The 17,734-nt window shown below is 43.0% G+C and overlaps 1 long non-coding RNA gene across 1 annotated transcript in view; it reads left to right on the top strand.

Annotated features, from left to right (window-relative positions):
* Positions 1-14,365, top strand: part of LOC128330790 (uncharacterized) — a 54,472-nt gene extending 40,107 nt beyond the window's left edge. Inside the window, exons 2-4 of the long non-coding RNA XR_008310259.1 lie at positions 7,099-7,154; positions 13,784-13,844; positions 14,221-14,365. This is a non-coding gene — a long non-coding RNA (uncharacterized LOC128330790). The remainder of the gene's footprint in view (positions 1-7,098; positions 7,155-13,783; positions 13,845-14,220) is intronic.
* Positions 14,366-17,734: the final 3,369 nt, after the last annotated feature.

Raw genomic sequence — 17,734 nt, 5'->3', positions numbered from 1 at the left:
TTAAAACATGAAGGAAAACCAGCCATTTTAGGCAGTCTTCCTTACATCTCTGAAACATTTGTTTTAAAGACATAGGCTTGAGTCCTGTTAATCTGTATGCACACATACAAAGGAGGTTGGAATTGTACTCACAGCTGGAAGTGTATTTGAAGGTTCTTTTGTAGCCACTCATATGGCTAACCAGGCAAGCTGTCTTCCTGTTTAAAATTGGCTTCCCTATTTAGCTGTGCAAATGGTTCCTACAGACACTTCAAAGGCACCTCTGGCTGCCTACCATTCTCCCCCACAATTACATATAGCTTTGTAGGCCTGATGCTTAAATAAATGTCTAACAATTGTTATAGAAGCCCTCTGTGTATCTAATAGAATTTCATATTTAAGGTTGTAATTAATCCAGTTACAGTGAAGACATCAAGATGCAAAAATTACATCTTTTTAACAAATAGGCACACAAGCTTAATGTGGCTAGGAAGACCCAGTTCTTGTTCCTGTGAGGTCTGGCAATAGTCAGCAGATGTTTTCCATAAGACAAATGCTGATTATCACTTGCAGAATTATCCCTGTTGTATGTAAACTTGAATCCAATCATGGTATTGGCTGATTACAAATGTACTTGAAACTTCCTATGTGGATGGAGCTTTCCCTGCATCCGGCAGTGCATAGAGAGGAGGAAGGTAAGGATGAAAATATACAGCCATGGCAAACAAAGAAAATGTGAAATACAAAATCAGAGCAAGAGGAATTAAAGCAATCGATGTCCTTTCTTCCTAGAACACTTTTTAACAATTACCATCCAGTTAATAGTTCTTGAGATTCTGCCAGTCAAATAACTGCTTGTTATCTGTAAAAGCCTGAAGATGGAGATTTAACCGCCAAGATCATTAGCTTTCATATCGTTGCTTTCCAGATTAGATTTAGAGGCATTGACCATCAAGTCTCAGGAGGTCATGAGTAGATGAGAGTACTTTCAACTCAAACACCGCTACAATTAATTTACTCCTGCAGATCTGTAAACCAGCTCTAAAGGCCAATAAAGTGTTTCAAGGAACCGTAAGAACATTAGTTAGTCTTAATGAGAACATTATTGACTACCAACACACTGAGGAATACGTTAAGGGTTTGATTTTGTAAGAATCATTGGATTGCAAGGATATTGAAAATAGGGAAGATAATGTAAAGGGCCAATGCCTTACAACCTATACTTCAGGACCTCAGAATCAAGCTCCACACTAGATTTGCACCATCAGTCAGAAGATGAGCTCACTTCTAATGGTACAACTTAGCCAGTATGAAATTGTTCCAGTCAAGGTTATTTACCCAGCTTGATAGGCAATTATCATGAATGCAACTTTCATTCTTCAGTGAGGTCTGAAGCCATAATCTCATCCCCTTCTTACTAGACTCAAATAGGGGCAGTTCTGGGTTAGGTGGATAGGAAAATTACTATTATTTAGAATATCTATATACTGTTTTTCAACCAAAAAAAGAAAAGTTCTCAAAGAGGTTTATATAGCAAATAAATGAAAAGAAATGAAAGATGGTTGTCTGTCCCAAATGGGCTCACAGTCAGAAGGGGAGAGGGAGAGGGAAAGGGGGAAGGAAGGAAGGAAGGAAGGAAGGAAGGAAGGAAGGAAGGAAGGAAGGAAGGAAGGAAGGAAGGCAGGCCAGCAGACAACTACTGGGAGAGATGCTATGCCAGGATGAATATGGAGAGCTACAATAACTCTCCCCATGCTAAATATAAGGGATCCACCCCTTAAAAGATGCTTATTTGCCTTTGATTGTACTTTGTTTTATCATAATTATATTATATTTATGAAAACCACCTTGGGTGCTATTTGGTAGGGGAACATTATGTAATTTTTATTATTATTATTATTATTATTATTATTATTATTATTATTATTATTGAGAAAGAACATTACAAATACTTGGGCATTCTCCAGGCTGATAACATCACACACACTGAAGTTAAAAGAAAAATGGGAAGTGAATACTTCAGGAGAGTTAGAAAAATCCTCAGGTCCAAACTCAATGGCGGGAACACCATACAAGCCATAAACACCTGGGCTATACCTGTTATCAGATACACTGCAGGAATAATAGACTGGACCCAGTCAGAGCTAGAGATGCTAGATCGTAAGGCCAGGAAGATAATGACCATCAATCATGCTCTGCACCCCCGCAGTGATGTAGATAGGCTATACCTCCCTCGCAGCTCAGGTGGAAGAGGAATGCTACAAGTCCATCAAAAAGTTGAGGAGGAGAAAAGAGGCCTTGCAGAATATATAAAGGACAGTAAAGAAGATGCATTTAAAATGGTCAATAATGAGAAACTATTCAACACCAATGAAACAAAGCAGGCCGACAAGAAAGAACAAGTAAAGAACTGAGCAGAAAAATGGAAAAACAAGCCACTGCATGGTCAATATTTACGCAATATAAGTGTAAAATCAGACATCACCAAGACCTGTCAATGGCTTAAGAATGGCAACTTGAAGAAAGAAACAGAGGGTTTAATACTGGCTGCACAAGAACAGGCACTAAGAACAAATGCAATAAGAGCAAAAGTGGGGAAATCCACAACAAACAGCAAGTGCCGCCTTTGTAAAGAAGCAGATGAAACAGTGGACCACCTAATCAGCTGTTGTAAAAAGATCGCACAGACTGACTACAAACAAAGGCATGACAAAGTAGCAGAGATGATACATTGGAACATCTGCAAAAAATACAAGCTACCTGTAGCCAAGAATTGGTGGGACCATAAACTTGAAAAAGTGGTAGAAAATCAAGATGCAAAAATATTATGGGACTTCCGACTACAAACAGACAAACATCTGCCACACAATATACCAGATATAACTGTAGTCGAGAAGCAAGAAAAACAAGTTAAAATAATAGACATAGCAATACCAGGGGATAGCAGAATAGAAGAAAAAGAAATAGAAAAAATCACAAAATACAAAGATCTACAAATTGAAAGGCTGAGGCAGAAAAAGACCAAAATAATCCCAGTGGTAATTGGCACCCTAGGTGCAATTCCAAAACAACTTGAAGAGCACCTCAACACCATAGGGGCCACAGAAATCACCATCAGCCAATTACAAAAAGCAACTTTACTGGGAACAGCCTATATTTTGCGACGATATCTATAATAACCAACAGTATTGATGATAAAATCCAGCCATCCCAGGTACTTGGGAAGGATTCGATGTCTGGATAAAACAAACCAGTCAATAACAGCTGTCTGACTGTGTAAACAAGAAATAATAATAATAATAATAAATAATTTATTATTATTTATTTACTAGTTCATACCCAAGAACATAATACTTTTATTTCAAAGTGCCAGGTGCCAGGCTAAAGTATGAGTAGGTAGATCAAAGATTAAAGATTAATACATTTAGTTGTGTAGGTACAGAGAATAGCTTTTGCTGATACAGCTATCTGTTGCATCTACCACCTACAGTTTTCTAAGCACTGCACATAGGTTAAAAACTGACACAGGCTCTGCCTGCAAATCTAAAAACCAATAGATAGTATGCAAAAGGTGGGTAGGTACAAAAGGGAAAGGTGGGAGGGGGGAAGCAAAGTGTAGAATCCAAAGGAAAGAGTTGTGGTATGCAAGGACAAGGCAGTGGGGTAGAATCAGGAACATTAATAGTTTAATGAAACAGATATTATATACAGAGAGGCAAGTGCAAACTGTTTTTCAGTGCGCTTCCTGCTGGCTGTTTGTTAGCCCTGCCTCTACTCCAGGACTGGGATACAAGTAACTAAAGTCCCATTCAAAAGCTGGCCTGGATCAAGGAATGGATTAACCAAAAACTCCACACAAAGCAATTCAGGTACCAACACTTTCAAGTTCTATGTATTTTACTGTTGTTGTTGTTGTTGTTGTTGTTGTTGTTGTTGTTGTTTGTTTCTCTTTGTTTTTCTTGTATTTATGCTGGCCTTGGGCTGAAATAAACAAATACATAGATACAACACTTTCAAGTTATATAATGACCAAGTGGAATGGCCAATAAGGAGGCAGTTCTGGGAGGAGAGGAGCCACATCATAATTGCCCCAGTCAAGCCAACAGAGTGGGCTGTGCTGTTTCACCAATTCATTTGCTGCAGTCACTTCTCCAGTTACTCCCTATACCAGGGCTGCACAACTCAAATGCCCCAAGGCCGGAATCAACTATGACTTGTCTTTGGGGTGGAAATGTGCCTCTGCTCCCTGCAGCTGTGGCAGACTTTGCCACATCATCATTGCCCCTATGCCTCCAAAGCTCTGAGCCCTGCAGGGTGCAGACTCACCATTCGTCCTATCAGCGTTTTCTCTGCTTCTCTTCCTGCTCATGTTCATCCATCACCTGCCTCAGTCAGGCCATGGGCAGGTGCAAGGAGGAGAGAGGAGGGAGCAACATTCTCCCTTGCTTGCAGCCTCCTGCTCATGTCTGATGGAGAAATGCAAGCTGGAGACATCAGGCAAGGCAGGGGCATGTTGCTGGAGGAGGATGCAATCAGGAGAGAGCAACATGCCCCTTGCTTGCTTGCCTCTTCTAGCTCGTGTCCATCAGACATGAGCCAGAGGCAGCAAGCAAAGAAGGGGTGCATTGCTCCCTCCTCTTCTTGCTGTCCATCACCTGCCTCAGGCTGCCAATGGATGGATGCAAGCGAGAGGCAAGCAGGGAGGGGGAAGTGAAGAACAGAGGTGGTGGCAGTGAGCTGCAGCCACAAAGCTTTCCTGTGCATGCCTTGCCTCCGGTGTTCACTTCCAATGCAACAGCTTTGGCCCTGCAGGCCAGCAGGAATGTCCCCATATGCCAGATCTGGCCTGCAGGCCATAATTTGTGCAAGGCAGCCCTCTAGCATTCTAAGAAAGACAAGTTTATCCAGCTTTGCACTGTAGCATGTCTGTTCTGGGGTTGTGGGGCCAATGTGTGGCACAAGAAGCCCCATTTGTACACATTGTCTACTCACATGACACAGGAGCTGCAAGCATTAAAAATTGTGGCACCCCTTCAGTTAAAGGTTATGTACTTTTGTTAAAAGTACTTATCACAAAGAAACCACCATGATGAGTGAGTTTATATGGCTTCTGCTCAGGGGCGTAACTACCATTAGGCAAGGGGAGACTGTTGTCTTGGGGCCCCACTGCCTCGAGGGGCCCCCCAGAGGCACGTCACATGACTCCCCGCCCACCCGTGTTGCACCCCTTATGAATTAGTCTGAGTATGAATTGAGGTCTCTTGGAGATCGGCAGTAGCAGAGAGTAAAAAAAACCTAGATTCAATGTGAACTAGATATTCACTGTATTCATAATGGGGATGTGAGTGTGAGTGCACTATATACTGTGAAGTGTGTTTGTGTGTGTATATCAGCGAGGGACCCATTTTAAAATCTTGTCTCTGGGCCCACTCCAACCTTTCTACGCCCCTGCTTCTACTTGTCTCTGCTGCTGCAGTGCAGACTGCTTGTGTGAGCAGTTTTTTCTTCAAGTTGTCTCTGGTTTTCCCTCCTCTCCTGGAGCACAGTGATGTATTTCGTGAGGACTTTGCAATCTACTCATTGTTGTACCAATGCAGCAATCTGAGACACACAAGTTGTGTTGTAGACTTGGAGGCGGTTCTCATGCACAGTCTAACGCAGGTTAGGGAAGCCCAGGCTGGATTAGGCTCAATGCTCCCTCTAACAGGAATTCCCAGATGTTGTTGACTACAACTCCCAGAATCCCCAGCTGCCATGGGGAATTATGGGAGTTGTAGTCAACAACATCTGCAAATCCTTGTTAGAGGGGAACACTGGTTAGGCTGCATGTGAGAACTGCCGGGATTGAGCCCAATCCCAGTGGGGCAGTACCACCTAGCCCAGCTTTTTAGCCCTGATGCCTGTCAAGGTTAAGGAAGAGCAACCCGAGGAGACACAGAGATGGGCGCCTAGAATGCCCATCCCCTGCGGGAATTTCCCCATCCTCCAATAGTAAAATACCCAGAGAGTGGGATGCGTTGTCCCAGGCCCGGGAGCTCCACACTGCCTGGGAGAGTGCTGCTCATTTGGGAGCATGGTCTGCGCTCCCAGCAACCTTTGAGGGATTGTCTGGGGGAAGGTAAGGTTTTGCAGCCTTCCCCCCCCCTCAAATGGTTGTGTGAATACCCTCTTGGTCTCTGCCAATGTTGGCATTTTCTTCTCTGGTAGAATGGGCTGATACCGTTATGTTGATACTGCCTGATATTGTTGAAGAGACTGAAACCATTACGAAAGGAATCTCTTAGGACTCATACAAGCAAATGGTTGCTAATATTAAGGAACTTTAATTAAAGATGACATACTTTTCATCTGTCAAAACCTTTTCAAACAGCCGGCCATTTAAAAATTCTGCATATATCAAAATGTTGATCATCACATATGAAGAATGTGTGGTTTCCATTTTTCATACTGCTTTATTAATGCTTTAAAAATATTTAGCATTAGCCTCAGACAAGCAGAAGTTTATCCACTGTAGCACTTGTCAAAGGAAGTTATGTCTAACTAAAAATGCAAGAGTTGAAGGGAAGTAAGCATTCCTCTTTAGTGATAACGGCCAGTATTTGGATTCTAAAGCAGCTTGAACTACATTCTCAAGTGAACAGTAATAGAGGATTCTTGTTTAAAATTAATAGACTGTCAAGTACTTTTTATGCATGATGAACTGTAATTGCAAGGGAAGACCAAATGCTAGCAGAAAAATGTACCCTAAAAAGATTTATACTGTTGTTATTTGGTTGGTTATTCAGCTGTCTTCTCAAAGCTAAAAAAGCTTAGGTGAAAATGTATTAGGTATGGCAAAGCCACAAAATGCAACAATATTCTAACAAACTGAAAATGGCAGGAACATTACATTTTAACTATGCAACTGACACGTAAAAGGCATATTTTTGGACTGAATTCAGCCTTGCAGTTGTACATCAGACTGGCAAAGAAGCAAAGCAAACCTATGCTGTCTGAACACTTAAAATTCTTTAAATGCTTTAGTATCTGATAGTATTTACATCTCAATATCTATCACAGCATTTGGTAACTTGAAATCTGTTTCTCTTTCTTTCTTTAATTCTTTCTTTCTTGTTGCAGAAAAAAGCTTGGAAAGTGTCCGAAACCTGGTGATGTGTTAAAACACATAAGAGGTGGTGGGTAATATGTTCACAGTCTATACATCTCTTGACTTCTGTCTTACAGCTAATTTTTCCTGCTTCACAATCTGTCATGTTGCACATGACAGATTTTCATGCTCCTTTTCTTGCTGTTCTCTTCTTACCATTCCATTCATTGAATTTAGTTTCTAGATTCTTTGGAGACCTCAATCTGTGGTATAGAATAAATTGCATGCAAAGAATCAGAGGCTGAATTCCGATGAAATAGGAAACCAGAGGTCCCTTCACATCTGGTTTCTGAAGCTGCACATCCAGATTCAGCAGACTGGAGTTAAGGGCAAAAAGGGACCTGCACTTTCCCTTGCCAAGCTCCACTCTGAACCTTTGGTCAGAGTGGAATTTTGCTGCTCTTAATTCCGGTTTTGCAGTGCCGGGATTACACGCTGACACCGCAGTTTGGGTGCCACAAACTGGAGTTGAGAGAGAAAGCTCCTTCTTCACTCTGGCCCGATTGGCTGTGAGGGCTGTCGTTCTGTCAAGAAGGAAGCCATCACAACCAGCTCCCCCACCTCTCTGCAGTCTTGCTCACTGCAGAGACGCAGCTCTCCTCGTTGTCTGAGTGTGGACGGGAGAGGAGGGGGTGCGAAACCGTGGGCTCCGCATTACACCTGAATTGGGCCATAAAGTTGGAAGGGGGCTTGTAGGCCACCTAGTCCAGCCCCCTGCTTGATGCAGGAAATCAGGAGCCAGAGCATCCCCAGCAGATGCCAGTCCAGAAAGACCTACTTCCTAGATAGTGGGTTCCATTGTCAGACTGTTCTGTTAAGAGGTTTTTCGTAATGTTCAACCCAAAGCAACCATCCTGTGACTTAAGCTCATTAGATCTAGTCTTGTCCTCTGGAGCAGCAGAGAATGAGGTTTATTTGTATCCTTTTTAAAGGCAACAACCTGTGAAAAACTGAACTACTTTGTGTGTTTTAAAAAGCTATATTGTTTATGTTTATATCAATGTTAAAGGTTGCCTAATAGCTACGTTGTATTTTATAAGCTTTCTAAATTGTAAAGAAGGGACCTTAGAAGTGGTTATTTGCTTAGCTTGCTAGAAGGTCATTTTGGTTGCTAAGGGGATGCAGGAAAGGCTGCAAGGTTTAGGACTGGTTCTCATGACTGGGCTATGTTAGGCTGTCAAAGGTCAGGAGGCAGAGGTGCACATGCTCCCGTGAAAGCCAGAAAAGTGATTGTGTGCCCGCTCCATTGTCAACTGGGTGCCGCACCCTGCCAGATAATCAACCACAATCCGTGCTCTATGGTGCAGATTGTGGTTGTATAGTCCAATGCACACAGGTGGCACCATGTAAATAAATATAGGAGAACCCAGTTATCCACTGACCCGACACCCACGGTTTCTTGTATCCATGGTCAGGTAATTGGCACCTGACTTTGGTATACACAGGGGGGAAAATGGCAAAAAAGGGTTAAGAATTGTGTGTCCATGGGTCAGGGGTGGGTGGAAATGATCTCTGATCTCATTTCTGCCTGCCATTTTTTGAGTAAGGAAGCCATTTTCTGGCTCATTCTTGCTGGGTGGGAGGACAACAACCAGTGATTTTTCACAGGGGAAAAAAATATGAAAATTACACCATTTGGTAGGCATTCCTGGACAGCTAGGGACAGAGCACAGTAGGGCATCCCCCCAAAATTTCCCCCCACTTTCTACCCCCTTTTTTGGTTGCACATTTTTGCTGGCTAGGGAACCTTAGCCCCTGATTCCCATAGCCCTAATGCTTCATAATCCACAGTTTTGCTATCCTCCCCCCTCCCCGTGGAATAGAACTCCCACAGATAACGGGGTTCTCTTGTATGTTAAAACAAAATTACATGGTACAGGACCCTAGATCTGACATTTTTCTAATACATTTTATTCAACTAAATGTACTTCATATAAAATCTCTCTCTCTTTTATTTAGTTGGAGGGTTTTTTGTTCACCATTTGTACATTTCAAATTAGGAAGGTGTTGAATATCTGTGGGCACATCCTAATAAATGACACGAAATTGCTTTTCATGCCACTGTTAAACTGCCTCCCAAATGCAGTCAAATTTTTGTTGTGGATTTGAGCAAGTATACATCAAGCACGTGCATCAGTAAGTAGAACATCACTCCATGTCTCCCAATACTTTTCAGCAGTACAGGTGGAAACTGTTAATCTGCTTCTTGATGAGTCATAAAAAATTATTAAACTGACTCACGTTTAATAACAAAATTATTACTTGTGCTTATCATTAATGACACAAAATGATTGGCATCTTCATAAGTATTCCAGTTCCTGCAAATGTTCATCTTTTCTGTGAAGATGGATCACCAGTGAAAGGCAGTACACGAAGTTCTAATGCCCAGGCTGAAATATTGTACTGGCCTAAACACCATTCAGCTATGAAACTCACTGGGTGACTCTGGGCCAGTCATATGTCTTTCAGCTTAGCCTGCCTCACAGGGTTGTTGTGAAGCTAAACATAACCATGTATACCAGTCTGGGCTCCTTGGAGGAAGAGTGGGATATAAATGTACAAATAAATAAAATAAAATAAAATCATAAGCATGGAAACACAATTTGACTAAGTTCTGCATGCTCCAATCTACTATCTGCATAGGCTGGTGGCAACAGCAAAATCTGGGGCATTTGGTAATGTTCCTCTGAGCATATGGTGAGTGCTGTCACCTGTTTTACTAATTGTGCTGATTGTAGTTGTTGCTTGCTGGGGTAACATCACTCACCATATGCTCAGAGGTACACATTACCAAATGTTTGTTAAACATTGTTATAACACTTATCCTCAGTTACATTGCTGTAAGACTTATCTTTCAGTTACTATTATATAACAGACCAGGGCTGCTTAACTTTGGCCCTTCTGCAGATGTAGGCCTACAACTCCCATAATCCCTGGCTATGGGCCACTGTGGCTGGGGATTATGGGAGCTGTAGTCCAAAAACAGCTGGAGGGCTGAAGCTGAGCAGCCCTATACTAGGTCAATATAATATATATCAGCCTTGACATAAGGTCTCATACCTCCATGATGTGAACATCATGGTCCATTGAATTTCCTCGCTTTTGCAGTTCAGTTGGAGCTGTCACACCCATAACTATCCCTGCAAACCAAAGCTATTTGTTTTAAGGTAGTAACCAGGATGAAAGTTATTTAGAAAGCTCAATCATGTCCATGTCAGCTATATTAACTGGGTTCACTATGGCATTCCTCATAGTTTTATAACTGTGTTCATATAGTAAAATATTCTGCATATGACTGCAGAAATATTATCCTATGCAGTGTCCCCCACAAAAGAGACACAATGAAAGCAGTAGTGTTACCCCAAAAGGGACACAAGGAAAGTATGCTCTTTTTAGTCTGATTACCCTTTACCACAAAGCCCCACACAGGTAAATACCCACCATGCACTGTGGAAGGAATGAGCAACACAGTCACCTTTGATGGGGAACCCCAGCTTCTACACTTGGCACAGTTTGTCAATGACCACCTTTGTGTCATTCATCCTTTCAGGAACACCTTCAGAGCACTCACGGCAGGAGATCTAGCTACCACTTCCTGGTTCCTGAAGCTGCCACTAAGTGGAAAGAAGCAGGCATCTTGCTCTTGTCCCTCTTTCACCTCACAGGGTGCATCTGCCACTGGGGAAAACAGTGCTCATTGCAGCTCAATGACAACTTCTTGTGGGTTGTCAGGGAGTTCTGCACAAGGCAAGCAGGAACCACTGGGGGAGGGCATGAAACAGACCTCGGCTTATAACTTATGACCTTCGAATGGGTAGTTGTTCACAGGTGATCTCAGTTTCAGCCACCACTAACTAGGGATGTGCGTGAATTGGCTTGGAAACCCTGTTACGGACCTCCGAACCAGTTCAAAGGAACAGAGGTTTGGCCGGTTCGATGGTGGGGGGTTACCTTTAAAGATCAGGGAGGGTGCTTCCCTGCCCCCCCGACTGCATTTCCGTTGTTGGCGCTGTGTTTAAACCGGTCCCGCGGGGCAGCAGCCTACCTCCTTGCCTCTGGTGTGCGTCGGACCAGAAGTGCCCGGTGTGCGTGTGCACAACGTACATTCTGTGCTTATCCCTACGACTAACCACCATTCTATACTATCATTATGGATACGTCATATGTCAGCAGGGCAGTGATCAGCTATCCTGTGTCCGGACATGCAGGATATTGCATGATAAAATAAGGAAGCTCTTCAGCAGCAGCAGCAAACACTGTCAAGGAACCAGTGACTCCCACAGGCTGGGACATAGCAAATCCCGTGCCCTTACTCCATTGCTTGTGATTCCTAGACATCCCATGGCATCACCAGTGTCCTCCTTATATAGAAAGGTCATCCACACGACCCATGAGGCTGAGGCTGTAGAGGGCTGTGGGGGAAGGCAGGAGCCTGCCTGCCTTCCCCCACATGATTCGAGCCCAATCAGGACTCTGCTGCTTGCATGTCCACATGAGTACTAAGGGAGTGAGCAGCACGGCAAGGGAAATACAGGGGAAGGATGCCTGGCCTCCAGGAAGCCCACAATACAAGCAGGAAGCTCACCGCAAGCAGCGTGTTGCATTGGGGGAATGCCTGGAGGCCGGGTCGCTCATTCTCCCCAGCTCGGTGGTGAGCATGGCTGCCAGCAGTCTGAAAGGAGCTGCCAGCAGCCCACTTACCCACATGAGCTGGGAGTGGAGGAGGAGGAGGTGCGTGTGCAGCCTCCTCCCTCACTTTTAGCCCAGGTTAGAACCTAGGCTACCTGGCTGAGGAGCGCTGGGATCGGGACCAAGTCTGGCAGTTATCATGAGCAGGTAGGGCTGCGCTAGCCTGGGTAGAGCAGGTCATGAGAATGGCCTCAGATAGTCATAGAAGACTTATACCCCAGCATGTTTATCTTATATCAATTTTGGAAGGAGCTGGAATCCTTATGGACGCATAACTGGAGCACCTGTGGGCAAAAGGGAGCTACTGGCAGACTTGAGGTAACTCACACAAAATCTGAAGAAGAAAAATCTAAGAGGGGAAAAACTTCAAACTGCCACAATGTAACCCAATGGAGCAGAATGTTCGCAGATTCAGACAACCAGGTGGATGGAACTCAGTGATGGCAGGGGAAGGAGAACTTGGGGGGAAAGAAGTGGGAAATTTATCAGCCTGAAGAATATTCCCTCAAGGCAGTCACAACCCCTTCTGCTTCTAAGGGGGAAAGGTGTCTAAAACCCTTTTATTTTCCCACCAATTCACACCTTTGTGTTTGGGGGAAGGGATTTGACACATGTAAGCTCTTAGTGTCAGGGGTTAATCCCCCCCACCCAATAACATAAAAACAACAGTATGTGAGTGAACTCTTCTGCTGAGCATTATATGTGTATGCACACACAGTCACACAATAAACCCAAAACATTCACCTCACCAGGGATATACCTCAACATTTTGTTGCAGGTCCATATTTGTGGCTACTTAATGGCAGTGTGGCATTGCTATTTCTTATTCTAATGCAGTAGGGGTCAAATAGTAGGTCAGTCTATGAGGTTGTGCTGGAATGGCCCAGCCCATAGGAAGGATACTACTGGTGCTGCGATGGTAGGACTACCGAATGAGTCTCCCCAGGGCATCACCGACTGCTAAAGGCTCTTTTATGCCTTTTGCATGGTGTATTAATTTTCTATGCAACAGTGTGTCATACATTGTTTTAAAAGCGAAGAGAGGAATCTTTTAGTTAAAGATATATATGGTATGAAAAACAATTTTCCTAAAACATATTATTGGTAGTTCAAAATGAACTTCACTAGATACAACTTGTGAAATTGAAGATTGTACAATATGTGGTACTTTAGTGTTAGTGTTATATATATGTGTGTGATGTGTGTGTATGGTGTCACACACACACATACACACACACACACCTCGTTATATGCAGATTCTATATCTGCGGTTCCGTGTATTCACAGGTGTCTGACACCCAATTTCGATATCCAAAGATATGAAAGTGTTAAAACCCACATATCTTTGGTTCCTAGTAAAGTGTGCCGTCGAGTCAGTGTCAACTCCTGGTGACCACAGAGCCCTGTGGTTGTCTTTGGTAGAATACAGGAGGGGTTTACCATTGCCTCCTCCTGTGCAGTATGAGATGATGCTTTTCAGCATCTTCCTATATCGCTGCTGCCCAATATAGGTGATTCCTATAGTCTGGGAAACATACCAGCGGGGATTCAAACCGGCAACCTCTGGCTTGGCTGGAAGTAACTGCGGAAGTAACTTCTGACTGCCGTTTTGTCCACAGGAGCCATTTTGTAGCCCATTTCAGAAAAAAAGGGAAGGAGAATCTACAATTTTGGGGATTGTTTTGGACTAGAGGGCGTTTGGGAGACATTGCTGGATACCAGGAGACTCACAGGTCACAGTAGGGCACTTTATTTAGCCCATTTGGGTGGGGTTTTGGTGGGGTTTTTCCATCTGGGAAACCTGGGAACGCACGTTTCCATAGACTCAATTACTCATTATCTGTGGTTTCATTACCCACAGTAATCTGTGGGAATGGAACACCTGTGGATAATGACATCCACCTGTATATGCATGTAAGACGAATACACATGCACAAACACACCCTTAGTCGGTCTTTTAATTTTTAGGGAATGCAAGAGAGTGCTTAAAGACTGAAGAATGGTAACACTTGAACAGAGGTGCACCTAGGTAATTTTGGAGCCTTGACCTAAAGCCTTTGAAGGACCCCACCCGCCACCCCACCACTGCAAGTTAAGCATCATTTTTTAAAACGTAGGTTCTTGAGGGCACAAACCACACCACCCAGGACAGACTAAAGTGGATTTGGGGGGCCCCAGGGGGTGTGGAGGCCCTGAACTTTGGCCCCAAAGTCCAGGGGTAAGAGCATCTCTGTTCTTGAACAGCGGTGTAGTCATACATTCAGAAGTGCAGGTGCTCTCCATGACAGCCCTGATAGCCATGGCTGCCCTGACAGCCACCACCACCACCCCTCAGTAAGTAAGAAGATGCAATAATTTGGAGGGTTCTGTTACAAGAAATCAAGGATAGTTTTCTAATTCTGCAGAGCTTGAACTTCATGTGGTGGTTCATCCAGAAGAGCACTTTGGATCATCAACCACAAAGGATGGAGGACACTTCATGTAACAGAAGACAGGAAGAATAGAAATAAATCAACTGTAGTCTGATATTAAACTATGCAACAAACTGTTGGAACAGCAGCATATTTTTTCCATTTAGAAAACAAAGGGCTATGCATCCCTGCTGAGACCCTGGAGGGGAAAAAGTACCAGGGCTGCATCCCTGCAGTACTATATCACTGCTCTCAAAATTCATACTAACAGTATATATATATATACATTCAAAACCCCCAAAGGCAAGATAAGGACATTGGTCTACATCCAGTGTAGTGTTGTGCTAGTTCAAGGATGTAGCACAATGATGTTATACAAAGGAAGGGATATCGGTTCCAGACTAGTTTTTGACTAGCGTAGGATGTTGACATGTCGCACAACACATTGCACAACACATTGCACGACAGTTTGTACAGTCATTGTACAACCCTGTGTGTGTCCTATGGTGGAACAACATCCCAGAGCACCACAACATTGCACAATTTTCCAAATTTAAGTGTGCACAGTTTCTCTTGATGCACTAGCACAGCAGTGGTATGGATGTCAGCCATTACGTTAACAGGCACAGGTAGGTGCTTTAAAAAAACCAAAACACCACAAGATTGTCCCTGATATGTAGGGACCACTGACTGAAGCATATGAATCTGTAACCTTGACAAAAAAATCAGAAATATTTAGACTCATAGAATTAATTGCTTCATAGAAACTGAGTCCAGGAAGCAATATGGTATGATATCTCACAGCTGTTAAAACGTGCATGGTAAAAATAAAATTTTACTAGGTGTGAAGCTAGGTAATTCTATAGCAGAGTTGATTTATATAAGCCGAGTATGAATTATTTATTGATATGCATTGCATTTCCTCCACCTCGCTTCTTCCTCTAAATTTATTCCACGGTATTTCTGTATTCTCAATCTCTCTTATAAACCATGCTTGTGGCATTATAAGTGGCTGTTGAAACTCGGTTAAAAAAAAAGACCTAAGACATCTGAACTTGCATGTTGGGAATTGTTTTGCCTTTAGCTGTTTAAAAAATGGCAGTTAATAAGCACATTTATTTATTTATTTGACATATTTTGTATAATGCCCCAAACTTACATCTCTGGGCAGTTTACAATAAGACAATGCAAATAAAATGAAATAAAAAGTTTAACAATAATCTAAAATCTAAAACAATGTTGAAAACTATTTAAACAGTATCTAATTAAAAGCCTGGGTGAACAAATGTTTCTTAACTGTCTATTAAAAAGTTGTCAGAAATGGGGAGGCTCTTATTTCAGCAGGGAGTGCATCCCAAACCTTCAGGGCAACAACGGAGAAGGCCGTCCCCAAGTAGTCACCAGATAAGCTGATGGCAGCTGCAGCTGAACCTCTCTTGATGATCTCAATGGGCAGTGGGGTTCATGGCAAAGAAAACATTTTCTTAAATACCTAGGACCTAAGCTGTTTAGGGTTTTATAGGTAATAACCAGCACCTTTTATTTTGCCCGGAAACTTATCGGCAGCCAGTGTAACTCTTTCAATACTGGAATAATATGGTCTCTCCACGATGACCCAGAGACCATTCTGTACCAGCTGCAGTTTCTGGACTATGTACAAAGGCAGCCCCTCAAAGAACACATTACAGTAGTCAAGTCTGGAGGTTACAAGCATATGTACCACTGTCCTGAGGTAGTTTATCACAAGAAATGGACGCAGCTGGCGTATCAGCCAAAGCTGATCGAAAACACCTCTGGCCACTGCCTCAACCTGGGGCACCAGGGAGAGGTTTGGATCCAGAAGCACCCCTGGATTGCATATCTGTTCCTCCTGGGGAAGTGTGACCCTATCCAGAATAGGCAGATCAAACCCATGTCCAGAGTTGAGACCCCACAAAATAAGCACCTTCGTCTTATCTGGATTAAGTCTCAGTTTGTTATCCCTCATCCAGCCCATCACCACCTCCAGGCAGGCATTTAGGGAGGTTATACCTTCTTCTGATGATGATGCCACAGAGAAATAGATTTGGGTGTTACCAGCATACCGATAACACCCTGTATCAAATCTCCTGGTGATCTCACTCAGTAGTTTCATGTAGATGTTAAACAACATTAGAGACATTGGTCAATTTCAATTTGAAATTTTACCATTATACTGACATCTAATATGATATGCACACTCTGTATCACTGAGTACATTATATTTGCAAAGTTTTGTATTACTGCTATCTAATAAATCTCCTGCAGATTGATTTTACTGATGGAATCATTTTAGTTCAGGAAGTTGTGATTATTATTATTTTACATCCCAGCCCTAAATATGTTTACTAGGAAGTCAGTCTAACAGAGTGTAGTGGCGTTTGCTGTCTAATCAGGATTCTTGGAATTGCAGCCAGAGAGCATCTACAGATGTTAAGAAGCAGCCAGTTTTATTAAATACTCAGCTACTTCTAGGGTTGATGAAAGGGCTGGTTGACATCCTGACCAAGAAGTGCTTGTATAATGTGCAAAGTTGAGCTAGTGTCAGAAAACCACATCAGAAGTTGTGCTTAAAAAAATATTGTGCAGTCATACAATTGCCCAACTCTGAAATTGCTCAAGAGTCCCATTTAAAACAAATGAGACATGCTGCAGTTGCACACTGTTGTACAATCACAAGCACTAGTCTGGAATGCAAGTTCCAGACTTAACATAAGTAGCTGGTGCAACAGCTTCGCACTAGTGAAACACCCTTCTGCAAGTGCTTTGTTAGGATGTCAGCCACTGATAATAAAATAGGGAGGAATGAGCAGTTGTGTGCAGGGCTATTGTGCAGGCTCTGTGTGCAACAACAACAAATTATATATTGCTTTTCAACAAATGTTTCCAAAGGGCTTTACATAGAGAAATAATAAATAAAATAGATCCTTGTCCCCAAAGGGCTCACAATCTAAGTGATCATAATCTAAGATAGACACCACAATCTAAGGGCTCACAATCTAAGATAGACACCAGCAACAGCCACTGGAGGTACTGTGCTGTGGGTGGATAGAGCCAGTTACTCTCCCCCTGCTAAATAAAGAGAATCACCATCAGAGATGCACTTAGGTAATTTTGGATCCTGGACCTAAAGGCCTTTGGAGCCCCCTCCTCCATTACTGGAGTCCCACTGAAAGTTAAGCACCATCCCCCTACACATAGCATGACAAATACAGATGGGCTCTTGAGAGCACAAGCAGCAACTGAACTTACAAGAATGTAAGACTATAGAGCAGGTATATTTATGCAAATATGCATTAGCAGAAACATGTCAAACACAGAACTTAACATCTTCCCATCCCACACATTTCTTTCCCCACTCCCTTCTCTGTCTCTAAAGCACCAGGCACAGGTCATAATCACACTCTGCCACCCAGTGCAGTGTGGGCCATCAGCACTACCCAGGACAGACTAAAGAGGATTTGGGGGCCCCCAGAGGGTATGGAGGTCC

This window comes from Hemicordylus capensis, chromosome 6 (genome assembly GCF_027244095.1).
Source record: "Hemicordylus capensis ecotype Gifberg chromosome 6, rHemCap1.1.pri, whole genome shotgun sequence".
Classification (NCBI taxonomy): Eukaryota; Metazoa; Chordata; class Lepidosauria; order Squamata; family Cordylidae; genus Hemicordylus; species Hemicordylus capensis.
The sequence above is the reverse complement of the archived record's forward strand: the minus strand, read 5'-3'. Positions and strand labels throughout refer to the sequence as shown.